This window comes from Corapipo altera, unplaced genomic scaffold, assembly GCF_003945725.1.
Source record: "Corapipo altera isolate COAL_440 unplaced genomic scaffold, ASM394572v1 1, whole genome shotgun sequence".
Classification (NCBI taxonomy): domain Eukaryota; kingdom Metazoa; phylum Chordata; class Aves; order Passeriformes; family Pipridae; genus Corapipo; species Corapipo altera.
This window is the reverse complement of record NW_020884873.1, coordinates 9589321-9612374: the sequence shown is the minus strand read 5'-3', so window position 1 is coordinate 9612374 and position 23054 is coordinate 9589321. Positions and strand designations below refer to the sequence as shown.

At 45.9% G+C, this 23054-nt stretch overlaps 1 protein-coding gene across 3 annotated transcripts in view; it reads left to right on the top strand.

The window, feature by feature from the left end:
• CREB3L2 (cAMP responsive element binding protein 3 like 2) overlaps positions 1 to 23054 on the top strand; it is an 83879-nt gene that overhangs the window by 5481 nt on the left and 55344 nt on the right. Inside the window, exon 1 of one of the 3 annotated variants that reach the window (XM_027659055.1) lies at positions 18697 to 18720. The exons of the other annotated variants lie outside the window; for them this stretch is intronic. The gene's annotated coding sequence lies outside the window, so the exon portion shown is untranslated. Of the gene's footprint in view, positions 1 to 18696; positions 18721 to 23054 lie in introns of those variants that run through there. 3 annotated transcript variants of the gene reach the window in all.

Genomic DNA, 23054 nt, shown 5'->3' with positions numbered 1-23054 from the left:
GCCAGTCATTACACATGGAGCAGGTTGTGCACGATAGCAGGGGCAAAGGAATTTCACTTATGGTGTTACCAGACAGGGTTTTCCTGTGTCTGGAGCTGTTGAACTTATCTACAGGGAGGGTGGGAGCCTGTGCTCTTTGCAGGGCTTTGTTTTTGATGTGAAGAGTCCCTTCTTCGAGGTCTTTCATATCTGGGGCTAAGTAAGTTTTGCCTATCCTGGGATGGGGACCAGTTTTTCATTAAAGGAGTCTCACTTCTTAGCATCATCTGTGTCTGTAGAGGAGGCTGCTCTGACTAGCTGCAGATCCTAGGCAGGGATATGCAGTTTGATTTGATCTTTTTGTGTCCCTCTTGCTCACTGATGCACAGTTCATTTGTGTCTTATTTCTACTCCTCTGCAAGTCTGGCTTCATGCTTTTGCTTGCACACTGTGAGATCAGATCATCTTCATGCCAACCGTGACAAATAAAATAAAAATAAATATAAAATAAAGCAAGGAGGCCTTTGAGCAATGTACCACCAGCTCTGACTGCCTCTTAGTTGTCCCTGCATTTTGCTGTGTGGCTCTCACCTGTACCACTGCCCAGCAAATCCACTTTATGTCTGGGCTGCCTGACAGGTGTGAGAGGGAAGTACCCACTGCAGAATAAAAGTGCTTCAGTGCCTTAGGAGCCACTGTGTGCAGCAGTACTGTGCTGTGGTGACACAGGACAGTGCCCCTTGTCTTGGGGAGCTTGTAAGCTTCCCTTAATAGGCTTTTTTTAGGCTTTAATAGGCTCCTGCTCTGTTACAGCAGGAGCAGGGGGATGTCTGTCTCATGGACTAGTTCCTTCTCAGCGGTCCTGCTTGTGCAGGGGGTGCAGACCAGCCCAGGACTGTGAGCAAGGACTGAGACACCCAGCCTGTGCCATGCCTGGCTGGCTACTCCTCCTTCCAAAGAGCTGTGTGGTCTGTGCCACTGTGGGCTTGTTTTCTCTTGGTCCCTCAGTTAACAAGGCAACTCTAAGGCATGTGGTTGTTGCTTTGAAAGTGAAGATGTGGTGCTTTGGAAGTAGCCCCCTGCCTCTGATGGGGCAGGTTTTCTTGCTGATGTTGTACTTGCAGATAGATGCTGCTTTTCTGTGCCATATCCAAATGCTGGTTATCATCAGGCTCTGCTGTCCTTATTGCTGTTTGTATGCCTTCCTGCATTCCCAGAAGTTGTTTTCCAGTCACTTTGTAATACTTGATTTAACCATCCATCATCTATTTCCTCTGTCTTGGGCTGTTTGTCTCCCTTTTGGAGAAGGAATGTTCTGTGGATGAGACTTTAGCAATTATCAATAGCCAGTCAGGGTGTTTAACCTGGCTCAGTGGCATTTGTCATAGGCTGTGTTGGCTGCCTACCCTGGGTTTACAGGGTCTTCCCTCTAACTCCTACAATTCCCTAAAGCAGCTTGCTTTTTTCCAAGGGAGATAGGTTCCTGGTGGGTCCCTGAGGGGCGCTCTCACCATAGAGCTCTTCTGTGTTTTCAGGAGGGCACATTCTTTCATGCTGTTGCTCCCTATTCATCTCTCTCTGAATCATGGAGACTATCTGGATGCCCTTTGGCTGTGTTTTTTTTCTGAGTGACAAGACCTGACAGTGCAGTTCTGCACCTGGATGTAACCGCAGGCTGTCGTGGCAGCTGGCTGGGAGCTCAGCCAGATGTAAAGTGACTATTTTTTTTTGTCAGAAATTAGCTTTCAGGGGTATCAGTTCCCTGACACAGCTTACCCTGTAGGCAGCCCAGGTACTGATGCTGACATGAGGGGGCAGGTAGGAATGCTTGACTTGGGAAGTGGTGGTGGAACTGGATTTTGAGCTAAAGGAATGTGCAGTGGGAATAGTCAGAGTAGCTGTGTGGCTTGTGCTTAGGTGTAATCCTGACGTGTGCATGTGTGTATTTATTTGATACCAGTAGACTATTATTTGGATGTCACTGGAAAGAAAGGGGATTGCCTGGAGGAGGCAGTTGTTCAAGGATCAGTAGGAAAAAGGTTGTTTGATAAGAGTGTGGGTACGTAGCAGAGAAATGGACAGACCTGATGTTCAAAGAAGCACCAATGTTGAACTGGTGGATGGTACCACCACCTCTCCACGATGTTGAGTGCTGTTGAAAAGTGGGGCCTGTCTTGGACGCTAAATTGTTTATCTTGCATGAAAGTGAAAGAAATGGTATGCAAGGAATAAGCCTGGCTTAGGGCCACAATTTTGCTGGCAAGTACATTACTCTTCCACTCCACCGAAGTGAGTAATAGGCAGTACAAAAGACAGGTCAAAAATGGTGGGGTTTAACAGTGCAGAGCCAGGGTGGGCATTGCACTCGCTGTCTCCAGTCTGAGACAGCGAGCTGTTCCTAGCAGGGCCTGTCATTCTCTCTGTCTGTGAGCTGTCAAACATAGCTCTCAACTGCAGAAAAGAAAATCACTGAATTGAGTTGTGTCAGTGCTAAATGTGTGCAGGAAGTGTACAAATGCTCTATCAAATAAAGAGCATTCCCTCTCTTGAGGGTGACTTGGGAAGTGGAGAAAGCAATGTAAGAAAATAAAGTCCAGTTAAATGGGATAGACCTGAATTACTAGAGCAGTCTCCATAGCTGCCATCTCTCCAAATGTGTAGCTGAATAGTGCCAGTGACCTCTCTGTGCCTTCACTGTGTCTTGGAAACTACTACTTTTTTTTTTTTTTTTACCATCTGCTGCTAGCTGGCTTTCAATCTTCTGTATGTGATCTGGCTCTGCTGTGGTGACAGGCAAAAATTTAATGGAAAAATGTGACACTCACTTCATCTCTTTCCTCTCTGCCAAAGAAAAACATTCCTCTGCAGCTGCACTGGGGCTGGCTTTGTCCTTTCATGCAATCTGTTAGTCATATGGGGTGAGAAATAGAGACCTGGCTGCTCTGATAACCTCTTAGGGAGCTTTGGGCAGGTGTCTTAGGGAGCTTTTGGCCTCCTTCCTTGTGAAATCAGATATGTCCTGAGCAGAGATGCAGGACAGAAGCGAGTTGGTGTTGGTGGAGGCTTCTCCCCCGTAGTGTAGGGGCAAAGAGAATATTCCTAATACACTTTAGTGGCTTGCCTGGAGCTGAATGTGCTGGGCTAACTCCTGTCCTGCAGCTCCGCTGGGACAAGCCCTGGCAGTTTGGTGACACTGTGGAGCATTTGTCTCCCAGCTCTTACTGCATTTGAGGTTGCCTGCAGAGGTAAGGAGTGTGCTTCCTTGGATGAGATGTGCTGATGTCCAGTAGAGAGGGGGAAGACCACTGGCTCTTGTTCTGCACCAAAGAAGTTGAGGGCTGCCCCGATTTTGGATGTAAGTAGCGTCTTCAGCTGTGGCAAAATTCTTTGAAGCATGTGGTGGCTTGCAAAGGAAGGAAAGCATCTTTCAATTGCTGGCATTTGAAGTACCCTGCTCAATTTTCTTTCTCCAAAGTTTGGATGCTCTGATGTGAAGTTGTGTACAAAAGAATGAAAAAAGAGTTTGCACCAGTGTATGACAGGAGGGTGAGAGAAAATGGCCAACAGTGGAAGTGAGAGAGGTTCAGACTGGTAAGGAAAAAGGGCCTCACTGTGAGGATAGCTGAGCACTGGAGAGAGAGCTGCCCAGAGAGACTGCATTATCTCCTTCCTTGGAGGTTTTTAAGACTTGACTGGATCAAGTCCTGAGTAAGCTGGTCTCAGTTAGTGCTGATCCTGTTTGGGCAGGAGGCTGGCACAGAGACCACCTGAGCCTCCTTCCAGGTGGAGCTATGCTGTGGTTCCTTTCACAGCATGGACCCGAGGCACTGCCCTGCTCAGATCTAGATACAGCATTGCTAGGCAGCAGCCTGGTTTGTTTCAAGGCTTTGTCTATGCAGTCCCATACCTATAAGGACCTGTTTTATTTCCTTTTTGTGGCTAACCCTGAAACTGTAGGTGTGAGAAAAGACCACCCTGTGTAGTAGCATGGGGGAGGTTTTGCAGACCTAAAACCTGAAAAACAGCCAAGAAAAATCCCCCAAACTCCAAGCCCTGAATACTGAGCAGATCTCTGTTCCTTCACCCCTGCAGTTCTGCAGCAAATTTTGTGCACAAGAGAATGCTTATCCCAAGGCTGCCTTTTCCCTGGTCTTCTATCAGTTCTTCTGTTGGCTTCAGGAATCTACTTGCAATGTTTTGATTTTGTGTGGGTTATCTGGAGACACATGTATTCTCATTTATGGAGCTCCTGTATACCCACAGCAGAGATTTGTGTATATGTAGAACCAAAACTCAAGAGCAGCAAAGAACTGTTCTGCTCCTCCAGCTTTTCTTGGAGCAAAAGCAGCAATGCCACTGTTGACTTGGAAGGCTTGTGATATTACAGGCAGGATGAGATCTTCAGGAGGAACCAAGACTAAAAACTTAAAACTGACTGCATTATTTCTTGCAGCCAGATACCTGGCTTTCTGGGATCTGTCCTGGCCTGCGAAGGATGAAGACTAAGGGAAAATATGACACATAAACTCTCAGCTTTCATACCTCCTAATATGAGGCAGTGGCTGGCTTTCTGCAGAACATCTGTCTTTCTCATCATGGGTGTAACTGGCTCAGTCATCGGCACTGATGGTATGTCTTGCTCGAGCTCCTCAGTGCCTCAGCTCCCTTCCCCTCCTCCTCTCTGCCGTCCCCTCTGCACAGCTGTGTGTGTGACTCAGGGCTGGGGCTGCTGTGGTGTTTGGGGTGGGCTGGTAAGATGTGTTTTCAGAAAACTGGCATAAAGCAGAAGGGTTTTTTTACAAAGAGAAGAGACAACCAAACTGACGCTGCCTACATATGGCTCTAATGCCTTATGTGCTCCTTGGTGAAATACTACAGGGGACTGAGGGCACTCTAGGGAAGTCCATTTTGGCTGCCTGTGGCCATCTGCCCATGCTCTTATCGGGAAGAATTTCCCTCTTGCCTCTCCGGACCTCCATATCTGCCTGCCCCCCTTCCCTCCCAGCGCTCCTGAAGGAGCCGAAGCCGACTCGCTGGGAGGCTGCTGCTGCCCACAGGTCCCAAACTGGCAGCTGCAGGAGGGCTCCAGATGTGCGAGGTGCTGCTCCACAGCCCTGCCCTCGGGGTGCTCGGCCGGCTGGCCCCGCCGGCAGCTGGAAGGCAGCGCTCAGGCGTGACTCCCTGCAGGAAACAGGCACGGCAGGAATGAGCTTTGGCACTATTTTTAAGGCATGAGCTTTCTGACTGCAAAATTTGTCTCCTCCTCGAGCCTTAGTGTTTTTGAAGTTCTTTTTTCTGTTCAGCTGGTTTGCTTTTAGTGGATGTTGTTGCTTACAAGAAGGACTGAAAGAGAAGGAAAAGTCTTACTTTTGTACTTGCCCAGGGTGACTTGTGACTTCTCATTTGGCTGTACCGATTCAGGGCAAAATTTCAGCTGAATTCCTGTCAGTAAAGCACTGCAGGGAGTCTGCTCTGGGACTTGGGAATGTTTCCCTGTTGCAGTTGCTTGTTTGTTGAGTTGTTAGAAATATGTTGCAAAACTACAGGGGAAGGCTGAACTTAATTTATGTTGCTGGGTTTTTTCCTGAACTACAAACATGTCTGCAAGATCAAAATCAACAAAAAAGTGTCACCAACCTTGAAAACTGTGCACTAAATGTCTCGGTTACTTTTCCAAAAAATAAAGGCATTTCATTTTCTACAGATACATCAATAGCAAAAGGAGGGACATTGAAAACCTCCGTTCTTTATTGGACCCGGGCAGGAATATAGTTATCAAAGATGAGGAAAAGACTGAGGTATTTAACACCTTCTTTACCTCAGTTTTCAACAGTAAGACAGATTGTCCTTAGGACAGCTGGCTTTTGGAGCTTGTAGACAGAGATAAGAAGCTGAATAGCCCCCCTGTAATCCAGGAGGAAACAGTTAGCAACCTGCTGAGCCACCTGGATCCTCACGAGTCTATGGGACCAGATAGGATCCATCCCAGGGTGATGAGGGAGCTGGCCGAAGAGCTCACCAAGCTGCTCTCCATCATCTACCTACAGTCCTGGCTCACTGGGGAGCCAGGTGATTCCCAGATGATTGGAAGTTGGCAAATGTCATGCCCATCCACAAAAAGGGCCAGAAGGAGGACCCAGAATACTACAGGCCTGTCAGCCTGACCTCAGTGCCTGGCAAGATTATGGAGCAGATCATCCTCAGTGCAATCACACAGTACCTACAGGATGGACAAGAGATCAGACCCAGCCAGCATGGGTTTAGGAAGGGCAGGTCCTGTCTGACCAACCTCATCTCCTTTTATGATCAGGTGACCCGCCTGGTGGATGAAGGGAAGACTGTGGATGTGTCTACCTGGACTTCAGCAAAGCCTTTGACACCATCTCCCACAGCATTCTCCTGGAAAAGCTGGCAGCCCATGACTTGGACATGGGCACTCTGTGCTGGGTTAGGAACTGGCTGGAGGGCTGGCCCCAGAGAGTGCTGGTGAACGGGGCTGCATCCAGCTGGTGGCCGGTCACCAGTGGTGTCCCCAGGGATCAGTGTTGGGCCCAGTTCTGTTTAATATCTTTATTGATGATTTAGATGAGGGGATTGAGTCCATCATCAGAAAATTTGCAGATGACACCAAGCTGGGGGGGAGTTGATCAGCTGGAAGGCAGGAGGGCTCTGCAGAGGGACCTGGATAGGCTGGAGAGTTGGGCTGATTCCAACGGGATGAGGTTCAACAAGGCCAAGTGCTGGGTCCTGCACTTTGGCCACAACAACCCCATGCAGTGCTACAGGCTGGGGACAGAGTGGCTGGAGAGCAGCCAGACAGAGAGGGACCTGGGAGTCTGGATTGACAGGAAGCTGAACATGAGCCAGCAGTGTGCCCAGCTGGCCAAGAAGGCCAATGGCATCCTGGCCTGTATCAGGAACAGTGTGGCCAGCAGGACCAGGGAAGTGATTCTTCCCCTGTACTCTGCATTGGTGAGGCCACACCTGGAGTGCTGTGTCCAGTTCTGGGCCCCTCAGTTCAGGAAGGATATTGAGGTGCTGGAGCAGGTCCGGAGAAGATCAACAAGGCTGGCGAAGAGACTGGAGCACAAGTCCTGTGAGGAGAGGCTGAGGGAGCTGGGGTTGTTCAGCCTGGAGAAGAGGAGGCTCAGGGGAGACCTCATCACTCTCTACAACTCCCTGAAAAGAGGTTGTAGCCAGGTGGGGGTTGGTCTCTTCTCCCAGGTAACTATCAGTAAGACAAGAGGGCACGGTCTTAAGCTCTGCCAGGGGAGGTTTAGGTTGGATATTAGGAAGAAATTCTTTACAGAAAGGATAATCAGACATTGGAATGGGCTGCCCAGGGAAGGGGTGGATTCTCTGTCCCTGGAGGTTTTTAAGATGAGACTGGATGTGGTACTTAGTGCCATGGCCTGGTAACCATGGCTGTAGTGGATCAAGGGTTGGACTTGATGATCTCAGAGGTCCCTTCCAACCTGGCTGATTCTATGATTCTATGATTCATCTCTAGAACACCTTTTTTAGCTTTAATGAAGAAGATATGGAAGAGAGGCATACAGACAAGCCTTTCCTAAGTACTTTGCTTGAGACAGCTTGCTGGCATGATTAGCTGGAGATGGGAAAAAACCCTACTTGATTTTAAGACGTGGCTTCAGTGTTTAAGAGGGACATTATGTGATATGGTAGCTCGGATGGAGCCACTGGAGCTACAGGGAACTTGTAGCATTTGATTTCGTTTCAAATTTGCAGGTATTGGAGGGGGAAAAGGAGCTTGGAAATGCAAGGAAGAAATGAGAATCTTTAGACATTTGCATTGCTGGAGAATGAGGGAAGGCACTATTGAAAAAGTTATTGAGTGCAGAAAGCTGTAAAGTCTGTGTGTCGTATGAAGTCAGGGTTGTGACTGGGGGTGGCCAATTAACTGCGCTGCTCCATTGTGGTGATTAAGGTGTTGAAAAGTACAGTTTGGAGGGATGCTTGAAAACCAGGGGCTTGCAGGTGTCAGGATGTCACAGATTGGGCATGGACTCTTCAGTGCTTGACACCTGGAGATCTGAAAGAGAGGCTAATGTGTGAGAATTCCAAGAACAGCAGCAAAAGTAAGGGGTTGAAGTAGCAACTTTATGAGAAATGTTTACAAACATTCAATGCGTATTGCTTTGAAGGTGCACAGGTGTTTGGGAGAGGATGTGGAAGTGGTTTGATCAGAACACTTTATGTTAAACTCACGTTGCTATTACTGAGGCATCTTTCTCAGTTTCATATGCTGTATGTGATGTAATTTTCAGGAAGAGCACCAGAATAGTGCCTGTGAAAACTGTTTTCAGCTGTGATTCTCGTAACACGCAGATAATGAATATCATTGTACTCACAGCAAGATCCTTTCAGAGCTTTGTGCTTGGATTAAAATTATCATGAAGGGAATTATGAATCTTAAGATATCATTATGCTATTCCTTTTTTAAACTGCTAGTGTCCTCTGGAAGTACCTTTTCTCTTTTTGCCCGTAGTAATGGTTAGAGAAAGGTAAAAAAGAATCAGTGTGAAGTAGAGAGAAGCAGATGATGATCAGCGAAAAATATCCAAGGAGAAAAAACAATGTTGGCAAGTGTATGGGTAGAAAGGGGACTTTCTTCTAATGGTGTCAGATGAAAATTAACCGCTGTCAGTAATCGGGTTACAAAACTTCTTGGAACCAAAAAACCTGGATAACTGGAAGTCCAGATAGGGTGAAAGGTCTCAGAGGAGAAGTTTGTCTTGTTGACACTGATTTTTGTTGGGTCATGACATCATGAGGAAATGTCTGAAAATATTAAATTGATAGAGTAAAGAGGAGAAAGTAAAAACTATGCACTGGAGATCCTGGTACCAAACCTGTACAAAATACATGGAATCTTGTAGGATTCCATAGTTACAGACTGAAAGAATACAGATACAATTTAAACCTGGTCGGTAGGATTTAATGGAAAGCAGCTATAGTCAGACAAACCTGATTTTATTCTTAGGGGAAAAAAAGTAAATTGAAAGTAAAAGGAGAAACTTAGCAAATAATTGGCTATTTATTTCATTGTATTGATTAAAAAATTTTACCACAAAATGTATGAAATTAAAGGGCTGACTCAAAATAGTTGCTAATGGACCTTTGGTGTCAGAGGACAGATTTGTTGGCTTTTGCAAAAAGGTACCAGACAGGAGGCTTCTCAGGGTTTTCATCTGTGATCCAGAAGCAAAGTTATGTGACTAGGAAAAAAAAAAAAAAAGCCTACCTATGGGAGAGGTGAATGCATATTGGAAACCAGGATTTGGAAAGCATTAAAAAAAAAAAAAGTTAAAAATATATTTGAGTTAGGAAAAATGCTCATTTCTCAATCTTGGCAGCACACCCCTGTTCTCTTCTGGCTGTTATATTTCAACAAAGGACAGATTATCAGATCTTGTAAAAGGGTACCTCATGGAAACATAGTGGATTAGGACATGTGGAAGATTAGGAAGGTTTTGTAGTCCTTTGTAGCTTGAAATACTATAAAACTTTATTGCTGGGCCTGTTGACTCTGAATATTTCAAGGCAGAACATATAGACCACTCTATGACTCCTTTTAATCTGCCCAAATGCATCCCAGCATTTGGTCATTCTCCTAAACTGTTGATTTCAGTGAAGTTTAAATAAATGCTTTAATCACTTCAAGCTATTTTTGAACTGCTGTTTGTGATGACACCTCCAGGCATGTATAAAAGGAGAAAACGTACAGGGCATGTGGGACAGGATAAGATTTCTGGTAGAAAAAGGCATTAGTCCCAAAATACAAGGTCACCTTTATGTATATTCCCTCTTGGAATTGAGCATCAAAGATGACCTTGTGTTCCCTGTGCCTCTGTCTGGGATAGACTGGCTAAAATACACCTGATTGGTGTCAGTTTGTTCGGGGTCTTCAACTCTGGCAAGTGAAAGAAGGCAGAGGAAAAGAAGAAAGCAAAGCAGTTATGGTGAGATCTGAAGAAAAACTAGCAGACTGAATGTGTGAGAAAAGGGAATGAATATACAGACAAAAAAAGCAAAATTTGTAACTTTCATCTGAAAGGTATAATTAGTGGAAGCTGGCAGCTGTTAGGATTCCAGTTGTGCCGATGGTACCAACCTTTACCCCAGTTTTTAGCAATGGAAGATTGTTCTTTTCCTTCTGCCTCTGTACTTTTCTACACCATCAGCTGGAGGAAGCTTAAAATCCATTGCCTGTGGCAGGCCCTACCTTATTAATGCTTATCCAGAACTTTTGCAGCATTTTAACAAACCTAACAGACTGTATGTGATGCAGTGTCAGTCTCCTCATAGTTTAGAGCGGCCTTGTGTTTAATTTTGACATGCAAGTTGGGATAGGAGGAGGAGAGTGCCCAAGGCATTTGGGAAGGGTAAGTAGTTTCTCTTCCTTGGCATCTCTGTAGCTGGCAGACAGAAGGCATTGCATTAAACTGCTTCCATGGTATGGCATAACCTTCTCTAGTGGTAGTGCTATTTTGGTTTCTCTTTGGAATATGGTAGGAGGAAAAACATTTTGTTCAAGTATAGTGTGGGCAGCAGATGTGGTTTGAAAGTGTTCAAAAGCTGTGTTGGAAACACAGTGATGACCAGGAGGGTGCCCATCTTCTCTAAAGCAGTGTTGCTTCTCCTTTCAGCATAAAGCTCCCAGCGTGGCTGTGATGGTGCATGTGTGGTGCTGCTGCACTTGTGAAGTGGCCCCTTCCTGACCTGCTGCTCAGCACTGAGTGCCTCTTGGAGGAGGTCTGGCTAGGAATGAAGCTGCTCAGCTTGATGTTCCTGTCAAGCTGGTCAGGCTCTACCAGGAGAGGATGAAGCTACGTGCTGCTGGCAGTCACCACCCGTGCCTGTCTGAGGATGGAATAAATGAGCAACCCTAGTCCTTCAGCACTGGTTAATTTGTGGAGCAGAGTACTCCTCCTGTGACTGCCTTTGTCATTCTGCTGTGGGAAGATAACCTGTGGCAGCAGAGCCATAGTACAAGACATGCAACTCCTTAATCCACTCTAGTTGCCTGTGGGCTGGATGTGTGCTTAGCCCACACCTGTGACTGACACACAGCAGGTTTATCTTTGCATTGCTACCTTATCTCATTTCTGCACAGCATGTGTAGTAGAGCTGAGCTTCCCATGACAGGAGGCACTGCAGCACATGGCTCCCAGGTTAGGAACAGATCTGCACTTGGACAAGGTGTGCCCATATAGAAACCACATGGATGGGCAGTTCTGCTATTCCAGTCTGTGCCCTCACCACTGAAGCAGCCTCTGGAGAGCTGGACACTTGGATTATGGTCAAGAAAATATGGAAATAAAAGCAGAAGTAAGGTGTAAAGATCTTTTTACTTCCTCTCCCTGTCCTGAGAACAGGGAGTGATTTTTAAGACCTTGACTTTTCAGAGTACTGCCAGAAGACCTCGGAGGGGTCTCTCTTGAATTACTTGTCCTCTCTTAATTGAGCCCTTTTAAGATGCTTTCCAGCAGCTGTCCCAAAATTCTCAATTCACGCTTCTACCTCTTGGTCTCCACCAAGAGGTCTGGTGTTTGAGCCAGGCAGGCTGTGTTCCATCAGTTAAGTCTAGCAACAGGGAAAAATGTGAGTCAAAAGTTCTGTGGAGATGATAGGAAGCGAGAGAGCAAACGCCCAAGAAAATCTGGACCAAGCAGGGGTGTGAAGAAGTGTGGAGGCAAATGGGGTGAGGAAGTGTAATGAGTTGTGCACAGAGCAGGGTGTGACTTCAGTGCTCTGCAGTACGTACCAAAGAGAATTGGCTGTGCAGGACTGGTGCTGGGAAACAGCTCTTTGAAAAGATCAGTCTCTAGCAGATGCTGCACTCTCTGTGAGCTTTAAGGTAGCACTGTGGCTATCTGTCTGTGTGATGTTTTGCTTCAGAGCTCTTGCACTGAGCACAGATACTTAAAACATCTTGGACTGGAGTGGATTTTGCCCCTGACAAGTTGCACCCATGCAGATGCTGATCTCTTGCTCTGGACTTTGGAGGGGAGAGGGTTCTGGTGTAGAAGTAGCCCTGAGGTTACACATAGCTTGGTGCAGTGTCTCACAACAGCTGAGAGGAAGTAACTGTCATGATTTTCTTTTTGTCTCTGAGCAGATTGTCAAGGATTTCTCTAAAGTACAAGGGCACAATTAATGTAACCAGCACATTGTTAGCTTAGCCAGAGACCCAGCAAAGACCTGGTTCCTTCAACATCCTGTGTTCTCCCCTGACTTGGTTTGAGGGGTGGTGCCTGTGTTGTGTTGCTCCTCTGAGTTTCTTCTTGGAAGCTCCATGCAAACCCGCCTGTTTCCAGTTAGTGACGTAGCACTTCAGGAAGCTGAGCCAAGCCAAACAGGGATGTTCCCCACTTAGAGAGTGAACAGGGAACCTTAGGACCTTATGGTCAGTGTACTGACAAACAGTATATTTAAATACTCAAGATCAGTGTTAACTTCTCAGAGTCTTCTTTTTAGCAAATAGTCTGTGTCCTGGTGATGTTCCTTTAAAAACAAACAAGAAAATAAGGTGGTGAGGAAGGGGAGGGTTTTTCCATCCCTCTTTGACGAGGAGGGAAAACAAGGTTATAAAATTTCATTGTTTTATAACTTTATGTGGGGAACAGCTCTGCCCCACTTAGGTCTTCTCCACTGTAGTCTAGTGTACAGTCTCTCAGACTGGTGGACAGGCTCATATGAAAGAGCACAAGCATAATAACTGTGGGGAGTGAAAAGTGCCCCCATTATTTTACTGGGGAAGGATATAGCCATAGGATCTGTTGGGGGGGGGTCCAGAGAAGAGGCAGAGAGAAGCAGAAGAGCAGCTGAGAAATGTGTTGTTTTTCAGCCAACTCCTGCCCTAGAAACCATGCAGGGTAGGAGGGTGTCACCTCTGCTCCCTGCTGTGCTGGTTGGTGCTGGTTGTCTTGTGGAGCTCTCATTGTTAAATTTTTGTGTACCTAACCCAGACCTGCCAGCTCCTGCTGGGTAAATTTTAATAGGAGAATCTCTTCTCTTTACAAATTAAGCTTTGGAGAGCTCTTCAGGGGGTTCAGACTGAGGGACAGGGTATGGATTGGACAATGATCAGTTTGTCTGAATTTGGGCGGGGAAATAGCAAGGAGCTCTTGAAGCTTAAAACTTTATTAAAGACTAGTTGTACTGACCAGGAAGAGGTTTAAGAAAGTAGAAATTGGCTGTAATCCTACTTGAAGCGAGAGTTATCAGTAAAAGAGGCTGGATTCCTCTTATTCCATATTTCTAGTATATGCATGATGAACCTGTGACTTAGTAGCAGAATGTTTATCTACAAACTGTGCTTTTTTATCTTTCTCTGGCAGACATCATGCAGTTGTGTGTATCGATGCCACTTTGGGAAGCTGGGCTTGCTTGTCAGAGGCACCTCTAGGAGGTCTGCATTGCTTGCTTTGGTCAAAGGTTGACTGATAAAGTGTAGTGCAAGCTGGCTCAGCCACTTGGGTTCAGATTCTGCCTGGGTTTATAGGGGTAAGGTGGATTGAAGAAAGCAAGAAAAAAAAAGATGGTAAAATGTGCCTTTACCAGAAAGTGATGCAAACCTCAGAGGATCCAAATGATTCCCTCTTCACCAAGGGGAGGAGTGCACTCAGCCTTGGCAAGAAACCTTAATCTGTCCACTGCTGTATTGTTTATGTTAGGGGTGTGAAGTATTTTGGAGACAGTTTCTGTAATTTGGGAAAAGGATAGGAGTGTACAGTCCAAAGCAGAACATATCAGATTGTGGCACTTGCAAATTAGGAAAATAATGTTTAAATACTATAGTTTACATAGCCTAAAGAAATTTTGGAAGCTCTAAGTAGAAGGTGCATGTTTTGCCTAGTTACGATTATGCATAACCATAAGGAAGGTGAAGATCTTGCCCATTAATATTGTGGGATTTTGCTAGGTGGAAGCATATGTGAAGAAGAAAACATGGAAGTGTGAAATATTTTTCAATCTACTCCTGTATATGCAGTGCTTAAAATGGGACTTGATAACTATTTATTAAATTAAAATCATTCCTGTTATGAGTTTTGGATTGTTTCCAGCCAGCCCTGATCCTACAGTGATCTTGAGCAATGTGGGAAGTGCACTGCTCCTGAGCCTAAGATAAGGATCCGTGTGACTCATCCTGTTCCCTAGACATTGCATAGGTACTGCCTTACACAGGAGACGTGGACTTGCTGTCTTGTGCGAGGGCTGGAGCACTAACGCTGCTGCAGCAAGTGGCATCTCGAGCTTTTCATGCTGTGTAAATAAGGAGGGAAGGATTTGTACCTTCTGAGTACGTCTGTGGTGTGGGTGGTTACAGACTCAGCTGGCTACGGGAGGGCAGCTGAGTGAATATTTTACTGCTGTTGTCACAACTATATGTGGAAGACCAGAAAAAAAGCACTGCAGTGGTCGGACTGCTTACCAAAAGAACATCAGCTGAATTTTATTTTCCAATTGCTTAAGCATGTCTGGATTGTTTCTGTAGTAAGAAACAAAGTCAGGTACTTCGTGCCTGATGGATGGCAGATAGCCCAGAAATGAATAGATTGTTCAGTTTGAGGCTGTCCGTGGCGATCGTAAGCGATCGTGAAGTACTTGGCCACCTAGTGTAATCTTTTTTGATGGCATTTGGGAACATCATATGCCAGAAGCATATGTTCCCTTCAGTAGGAAGGCTGGAATAGTCATATGTGTGTGTCCTAACACAGGTGCGCACACACATTTTGGAGAAAGCAGCATTGCTAGTGCCCTCCCAGTGCTTGCAGTGGCAGTCTTGTCAATACAGCCTGCAGGACTGATTATACTGATAACTCTGGTTATACTGGTAACTCTGACAGCTCCAACCATTAGGGAACTCAGGGTTGTGGAAATTAGCCTGCAAAATCCTACTAAGCACTTAAATTTTGTTGTTGCAACATTATGAGACAGTATGTCCTGAACAGGATGCGCTAGATGTCCTGAGACATTTCAGTCTAATCCATGAGCTCATAAACATGGGGAGCCACACAAACCACAGAGTCTTCTCTAGGGAAGAGCAGTTCACCCTGGAGATACTACAACTATGCAGTGCAAACTTGGATAAGATGTCCAAGACAATCTGCTTTTTTTCCCCTCCTGTGATCATGGGATGACAATTCAGTGAAATTGGTCTTTAAAGTGCATCTTCACACAAAGAAGTTTTGTGAAGACTTTGACAGAGCTCAAATCGCTTATTTCATGAATTTAAGAAGAATTTATTTGTTGTGGGGAACCCTCAGAGCTGCCTGTTCTCTGTACCAGTTTTGGTTCTTCTTGGGGCTGAAGACAATATCTGTTTCCTAGACTTACGCACATGGGGTAGATAGATTTGCATATCCCATTACAGGAATACTCAAGTTCTTGTTACATTTTAAATGCCAAATGCTGCTTTAATTTGGGGAGGTCACTGCTTGCATTACCTTATCTGGAAAGTAAGTGCTAACATACCTCACTGTGTTTTGTGGAATAATTACAGAAAATGAAGATTTGCCCATCTTGTCAGAAAAGATCTGCTGCAAGAATATGATTATTATTTTTTTAATGGAAGTGCATCTTTCACCTCAGTGACATTCTGTGCACCTGAACTCAGCCAGAAAGTTGTTGCAATTAAATCACAAATTCTGTCATTCGTAATACCTTTAAGGGAGCAGTGCTCTGTGCGATTTGCAGGGGACAGCAGCTGCAACTGTGAAGTTGTTTCCATCCACTGATCTGACTATTGCTCTTGGAGGGAAACTGCTTTTGATGGTCCTGTTAAGAGGGTTCACTAGTTGGTTTACCTTGGTGGGAGCCAAAGCCTGAGCAGACGGGGGCAGCCCTGTGTGTGGCAGCTGGTCACATCTGGTAGCATCATTGGTGCAGAAGCAGTGCTCATGCAGGTGCTGAGCTTGTAAGCAGATGTGCTGAGCCTCCGCTCTCAGGCAGAGCAAGCTATGCAGATCTGACTGGGTTTTACCTCATTGTCTGTGTTTCTGCCACTTTCCATGAAGAAGAACTACACCTTTTTTGGTGTCTTCTGGATTCAGTGGCTTTATAATGAGGGATTGCTGGAGGGGTCAAACTTCGAGGGAGTGCCACACTAAAAGGCAGACTTGGATGCAGCACAGTCCAAAAAGAAATTGTCTATGAGGCAGACTGCTGCTGCAAACAATGTGGTTCTGAGATGTGGCTTAAAAAAAAGATTTGCTGAGAGAACTTGAGTTTTGCAGGTCTTGATGCTTGGACTGCTGCTGAGCTGCTGTTACAAAGTTGTGGAACCTAGCTGACCTCTTAAATGAGGTTGGTCTTGATGGCCAAACAGGTCAGAAATAAAGCAGGATTCACCCTTAGGAGAGAAAGCAAGAAATGAACAATTGGTTAGGTGTTCTCTGCTGGGAATGCTAGAGCCCTGTCTGGCCCATTTAGAGCTGCTAGTGTAACTTAACCTGGAGCAGCTCCCTCGTTCTGCTCTGTCAGGGTGATCTGTGTTAGCTTGAATAGTGGACCTCAAATCCATCTTCATGGACTTGGGTTGGAGCAGCAGATGCAGAGTTAAGCTGCCCTCTCTGAGAGAACAGTGACCTCTGGGAAGGATGGTGACTTCTGTTGAACATGAATAATACTCCATCAGTTTCTGGCAGAAAGGCACACGTCTCTGCAGGTTATGCCTCTTAAATATTTTTATCTCAAAATGCCCAATGGCGCAGCAGTACTAGGATTTTCTTGGGGTGCCCTTTTGTGTGGACTCCTGATCCTATGGGGTGCTGGAAAGAGGCTGCGATGGTTGAACTGCATCTTTTGGTGAAACAGACAGGATGTAAGGTCAGGCTATAAGAGATTGCATGTTTATGAACTCCTTTTGCGTTTGCAGTCTGGTGCGATGGCTTCAAGTTCAGTACTACAGTTGGAACGTGCCTCTTTGTCGTGCTCAGTCTGAGATTTAATGATAGAGCTGGCATATCCAAGTAGTTTGCATGTGACTTTGCCAGGACTTGCTCAGTTTTCAAGATGTGCTCTCATCCACTGCATATGGGCAGCATTTAGCCTCTTGAGCTGTTAAAGATAGTTTGCCAAAGTATATTTCATAGCTTGGTATTATTATAACACTTCTTCCTGCATGCTGGGTTTTCAGGCATGTCAAGGTTTTCTGAAATATGTTCCTTCAGTTTTGTTCATGCTGGTTTGTGTCGTCTGAGATCTCTGCTTTCTCCACCACTATCAACAGAGAAAAATGACTTCTCAGAGTTTGAAAAAAAAAACAACTGTTACACAAAAATGAGGGTAAGATAAGATTGTGGTCATCTAGTCTGGAGGGTGTCCCTTCAAAGTCTGAGAATAGGCATAGGAGCATGCCATCACAACAGCCTGCCTTATAATTGCTCCCCTTGCCCCTCCTCTTCCCCACCCACTTGAAAGCAGAACTCAGGAAAGAAATAAGAAATTCAAAAAAGAAACCAACCCCAAAATGTACCCAGCCTGGGCAGTCTGAGACGGCTGAAGTAGAAGCGTGCAATTAAAAAAAGCTGCGTGCGCCCGGTCCTAGACATTCCTGCAGCTGCAGGCTCCTGGCGCGGTATCCGGGTGGGCTGGATCTCTGCCAGCCCCTGCCTCGGCAGGGACTCTGCTGGGGAATTGCTGGTGGATGGGGGAGAGGCTGGGATTATTGCTATTTCTCCGCAGGGCAATGAAACAGGCTTTCCGAGGTCCTGCCTCTGCTCAGAAAGGTCTCACTTTCTCTGTTTATGTGCCTTGGACAGGCTGCGCTGAAGGAAGAAAGGACCTCAGAAATCTGTCTGAAAGGCAAATGGAGCACAGCTCCCCCCGGCCTGGAGCCCACCTCTGCTTTACACCCTGCCTGCACAGTCCCCGCTCTGTGTGCCTGCGGTGGAACGATTTCACAACAAATGTCTCTGTGTTTCCTTTTGAGTTGGTGGGGATGGAGCAGGGGTCAGCACCAACAGTCAGGCTTTTGAGACCCTGGGACCACTGAGCGTTGCATGTGTGCATAACTTTGAACCAAACCCTGTTAAATCTGTGTGGTTTTATTCTGCCAAAGGGATGATGTAAATCCAGGGAGGGGTTAACACATCGGTTACCGGCAGTTAAACATAAAGTATGAGAGCAGGGCTGGGACTTTGGTGGGGTGAATTGTGGGGATGCTCTTGCCTCTTTCCAAGGACAACAACCCTGTATCTGTGCTTTGGGCTGAAGTAGCCCCGAAGCCACCCCAGGCACATACTTGGCCTTGCTTTGCACAGCATTGTTTTCCCATGCTGCTGCCACCAGTTGTCTGTCTTGTGCCTCTGCTGGGCATTGTCATGGGAAGAGGTGTCTGAGTCTTACACACCAGTGTTTTATCTTAACACTGCCCAGGAAGGCAAGTTGGGCACCTTCCTGAGAAGAGAAATGGCCAGAGTGGAGGCCTGCTTCTGACATCATGAAAGAGTGATAGTCCTACAGAGAGCTGTAGTACAATGTTATTTTAAACTGGGGTTGTTTTCCTGGATTTTTTTCTAGAACTTGTTTGTCTGAGTTTTTGGGCAGTGACTGAAAGGTTCAGGTATCCCAGGGCTAGATATCTTACGCAAAAAGCACCTGGGGTGCTCTGGGGGGTCTTGGAGAAGTATTGTCCCTTTCCTCAACATCCTCAGGGCTCTTCCCATCACAGGCAGTGTGCTCTTGTGCCACCATTGGCAGAGGCTGAACAAGGTGAGTGACTGCATGACCTTTTTGCTGCTGGAGGTTATCTTGCCAAAGACAAAGCATGGGTATATCGGCAGAGGAGGCTTGCCTGTGATGCTCCTGCACCTGTTGCACAAGTGTGCTCTTGTTTTCGGGAAGAAAAGAGTTATTACCATGGGAATTTGAGTGTTGAAAGGCAAGATAAGGAGCTGTGCACATTCCTCTTCTGCTCCCCAGTTGTGTCTTTGTGTCTTTTATGCCTGTCTCATCACTGAAGGCTTTAGCAAGTCTGTGTTGTAGTTCGTGTAAGTCCTGGTAGGGACCCTTTCTTTAGTCCTCTTTAGGTGCTGGGTTTTTTTCCTGAACAAAACACCAACTTCTGAGTACACCAGGAGAACACCTGAATATATATGCATGGGCATGCCTTAGCAGTGAGAGATTTCACACCCCTTGGCTGGGTCTGTCGCTGATTTTCTTATTGCTCTGGTTGCCCCTCTTGGAGATGTAGTGGTGTTGTCTGATAATACAGTACATTGCCTAGCAATGCAGTGATGTGGTATGAAAAGTCCTGTCAAGCTTCTGTTCCTGCAGTTACAGCTCTCTGTGTATGGCCTCTTATATTACAAACAAAAAAGCCAGAAATACAAATTTCTACACATCAAAAAAGGCTGTTTCTCAGAGTGTATCCCTATTTATTACTTGAACTTTTAAGCATGGATTTGCATCAGGATCAAATGAATCATCTGCTTAAATAAAAAAGGCTAGAGCACTAAACCTTTAGAAGCATATATTGTCACTGCTTTTATTTAATATTTTCATTTTAGGTGGGGAATAGGCAGTTTGAATTGCTATTAGTGTGGACAGCTGGTTTAAATCTGTTTCCAAGTTCTGTCCTGACCTTTCCTCACTGGTTTAACAAATCGTATCAAAAGAGGAAAGTTCTAACTGCTGCTACGTGCACCAGAGATTGAAGCATTGTAGGCAGGATGGGGAGATTGATGATCTCTCCTACTCCTCCCCCCCATCCCACTCACCTGGCAACTGATAAAATACCACATATGGTAGTTATGCTAAAAGCTGGATGGTCCATTTAAATTTCTATTATCTCCATCTGTTTGCAGGCTTTTCTGAGTGTGCCTGGCTGTCCCCATAAAGCTCAGACTGGAGGCTTGTGTAACTGGATCCTTTCATGGAACAAAATTACTAGGTCTTTCTGTAAAATGATCTAGTGGGTTCCTTTTACAAAATTATGCCTTTTGAAGTGTTATTAGATATTTTTTATTGCATTATTGGAAAAATAAAGATGACTGTTAGTGGGGAAAAGAGGGATTGCTGCTTTTTCCAAAAGAAAAGCAATTCCTCTCTTTTGTCCTATGCCTGAATTCCCAGTGTGTAACTAGCAACTTGCAACTGTTACAGGACAGGTACAATTCAGCCTATGGAGATCCCAGAAATACTGAGTTCGTGTTTGGCATTGGTGCCGATCATGCTCATTTTGACTTGCTGAAGACCAGATCGTCCAAAGCCATCTGGAACCACGACTTGTTGGGAGCACAGAGCAGTGATTTTAAATCCCTTGTTGTTTTTGCACACCCAACACTTTTTGGGGGAAGTTTGTGGACTTTGCAAACTTGAACTTACTTCGTGTTCTTTAGTTTCCTTTGTTAGACTTTGCAGCTCTTGCAACCAAATAAACAAAAATAATTAAAAATAGAGGAACAGAGGGGAGAGTGCTCAGCAATTCTGAAAACCTGATGTTTTTGTATTGTTTCTACACAAGACATGGTCATTGTGAGCCTTGATTTAAAAAATGTTCTAGTTTTTAGAACTTTGCTGTAGAGAAGAGAAGCTGCTGAAGGCCTGAAGCTGTGTCAGGGGAGGTTCAGGTTGGATATCAGGAAAAGGTTTTTCCTGGTATCCAGAGAGTGGTTGGGCACAGGAACAGGCTCCCCAGGGCAATGGTCATAGCCCCAAAGCCTGAGAGAGTTCAAGAAGCATTTGGATGATACTCTCAGGCACATGGTGTGACTTTTGGGGATGGTCCTGTGCAGGACTAAGGGTTGGACTCGATGATCATTATGGGTCTCTTCAACTCAACATATTCTGTGATTCTGTGAAGGGTCTGGAGCACAAATCTTCTGAGGAGAGGCTGAGGTTGCTGGGGCTGTTTAGCCTGGAGAAAAGGACACTCAGGGGAGACCTTATCACCCTCTACAACTGTCTGAAAGGATGTTGTACTGAGGTGGGGGTCAGTCTCTTCTCCCATAGAAAATGTCCTGAAGTTGCACTAGGGTAGGTTTAGATTGGATAAGAGGAAAAATTTCTTCATAGCAAGCATTGTCAGGTATTGGAACAGTCTGCCCAGGGAAGTGATTGAGATTCTATCTACACATGCATAAACATTATGAATATGAAGCTGTCTTGGTCAGAAGGATGTCAGAATGCTTTACATGGGAACCATTTGTTCTTGTATATTAATTTAATGAATAAAAGATACTCCATGCTAACCAACTGAACATCAGGTACCACTTTCAGTTCATCAGGGCAACATCAGTTCAGCACTTGATCTTCTGGCACACTGATGCATGTCCTGAGAACTTGGTTTGGTTTCATTCAGTGATGCTGAATTTAAGAGGCATGAAGTCAGTGCTGTCGTCTGTAGCCAGCTCCAACGCCCACAAGAAGCAGCAGTTTCAGGATCACTTCTCCTCTTTCCTTTTTTTCCTTCTTTTAGTTGAAGAACCTTCCTGATATCACACATTTGTCAGTGTACCTTACGCAACAGTCTTCTGTGTAAAATCTGCTGCAACTTTCAAATTCTTCAAGAATCCCTCCCAGTCCAGATGGTCTGTAGCAGATGCTCATCCGAAATGTTCCTCAGCCAACGGTGCCGTGGTAGAAAAATGATCTATATTTAACACACACAGACACACAAGCATGCACACACACATGTATATCTCTGTGTATATATAGTCCTGGCTGGCTCTGGCGTTACGCGTTGCTGATAAGCAGTACAAGGTTCCCCTGATTATTTTTCTGGCTCCCTACCTGTGTTTTCCTAGAGCCAAACAGACTCATTTAGCTCTGGGAGGGTTTCCCCTCCTTCAGGTGTTCTCTGCTTGAGCTGTGTGGTGTAGGGGGCTGTGCTGGGTTGGGGCTCAGCAGCGGGGATCTCGCATGGCCGTGCACCACAAAAGGCTTACAGGCTGCACAGAAGAAATTGTGACACCTGAAATTTGAATGCAAATTGTGATTTCTGAGCTCCTGAGGTTGTGCTTTACCTCTCTGTAGGCCTCAAAGCCTGAAGTACTGTACTCAGCATGGGTAAGGCTGCGCCTCGATCCTGTCTTCAGTTGTGGTCCCCCCACTACAGGAAAGACATTGAGGTGCTGGAGTGTGTCCAGAGAAGGGCAATGAAGCTCGTGAAGGGCCTGGAGCACAAATCTTATGTGGAGCAGCTGAGGAAACTGGGGTTGTTTAGCCTGAAGAAAAGGAGGCTCAGGGGCGACCTTCTTGCTCTCTACAGCTACCTGAAAGGAGGTCGCAGTGATGTGGGGATGGGTCTTTTTTTCCCAAGTGACAAGCAATAGGACTAGAGGAAACAGCCTCAAGTTGCCCCAGGGGAGGTTTTTGATTGGATAATAGAAAATTTTCTTCACCAACAGGGTTGTCAAGCACTGGAAGAGCCTATCCAGGGAAGAGGCTGAGTCACCCTCCCTTGGGGTATTTAAAAGATGCGTAGATGTGGTTCTTAAAGACAAGGTTTTGTGGCAGTGCTGGGTTGGACTTAAAAGTATTTTCCAACCTAAAAAATTCCAAGTGCTTTTGTGGGTCCCTCTCTCCTGGCCTCACACAATGTCCAGTGCTGTGCCCTGCAGCAAGGGTCTTCATCTGTGTCCCAGCTGTCTTTGGCTTTTTTATGATCCCGATAATTTTGGCACTGAATGTGACGCAATCTTCCACGCTGCTATCCTTGAGATCCCTCATGCCCAGAGAGTATCACTTCATTACTGCCCTTAGGCATGTGGAAGGAAGAGGCAAAGGGCAAGGGTGTCTTTGTGTCAGGGGGCGAGAGGCCTGGGCCCGCTCAGGCGGTGTGGGAAGGCACATGGCTTATTCAGCTCCTGCCCAGCCCTCTAACCACAAGGCCATATTTCTTTCCTTAAAAGAAGGAAATTACGTTGATAAAGTCTGGAAAAAACCACTTCTTTTAGCCCTCCTCTTTTAAGCTGTGGGGTAATGGTTACACAAGCCGAGGGGCCCCTGGAGATTTGGAGTCTTGCTGGCTGGGTGCTGGGACAGGTACCTCTGGGCAGGTCCCATGTCCTTCCCACGCACACCCCCAGGCTGGGCCTCCCCTC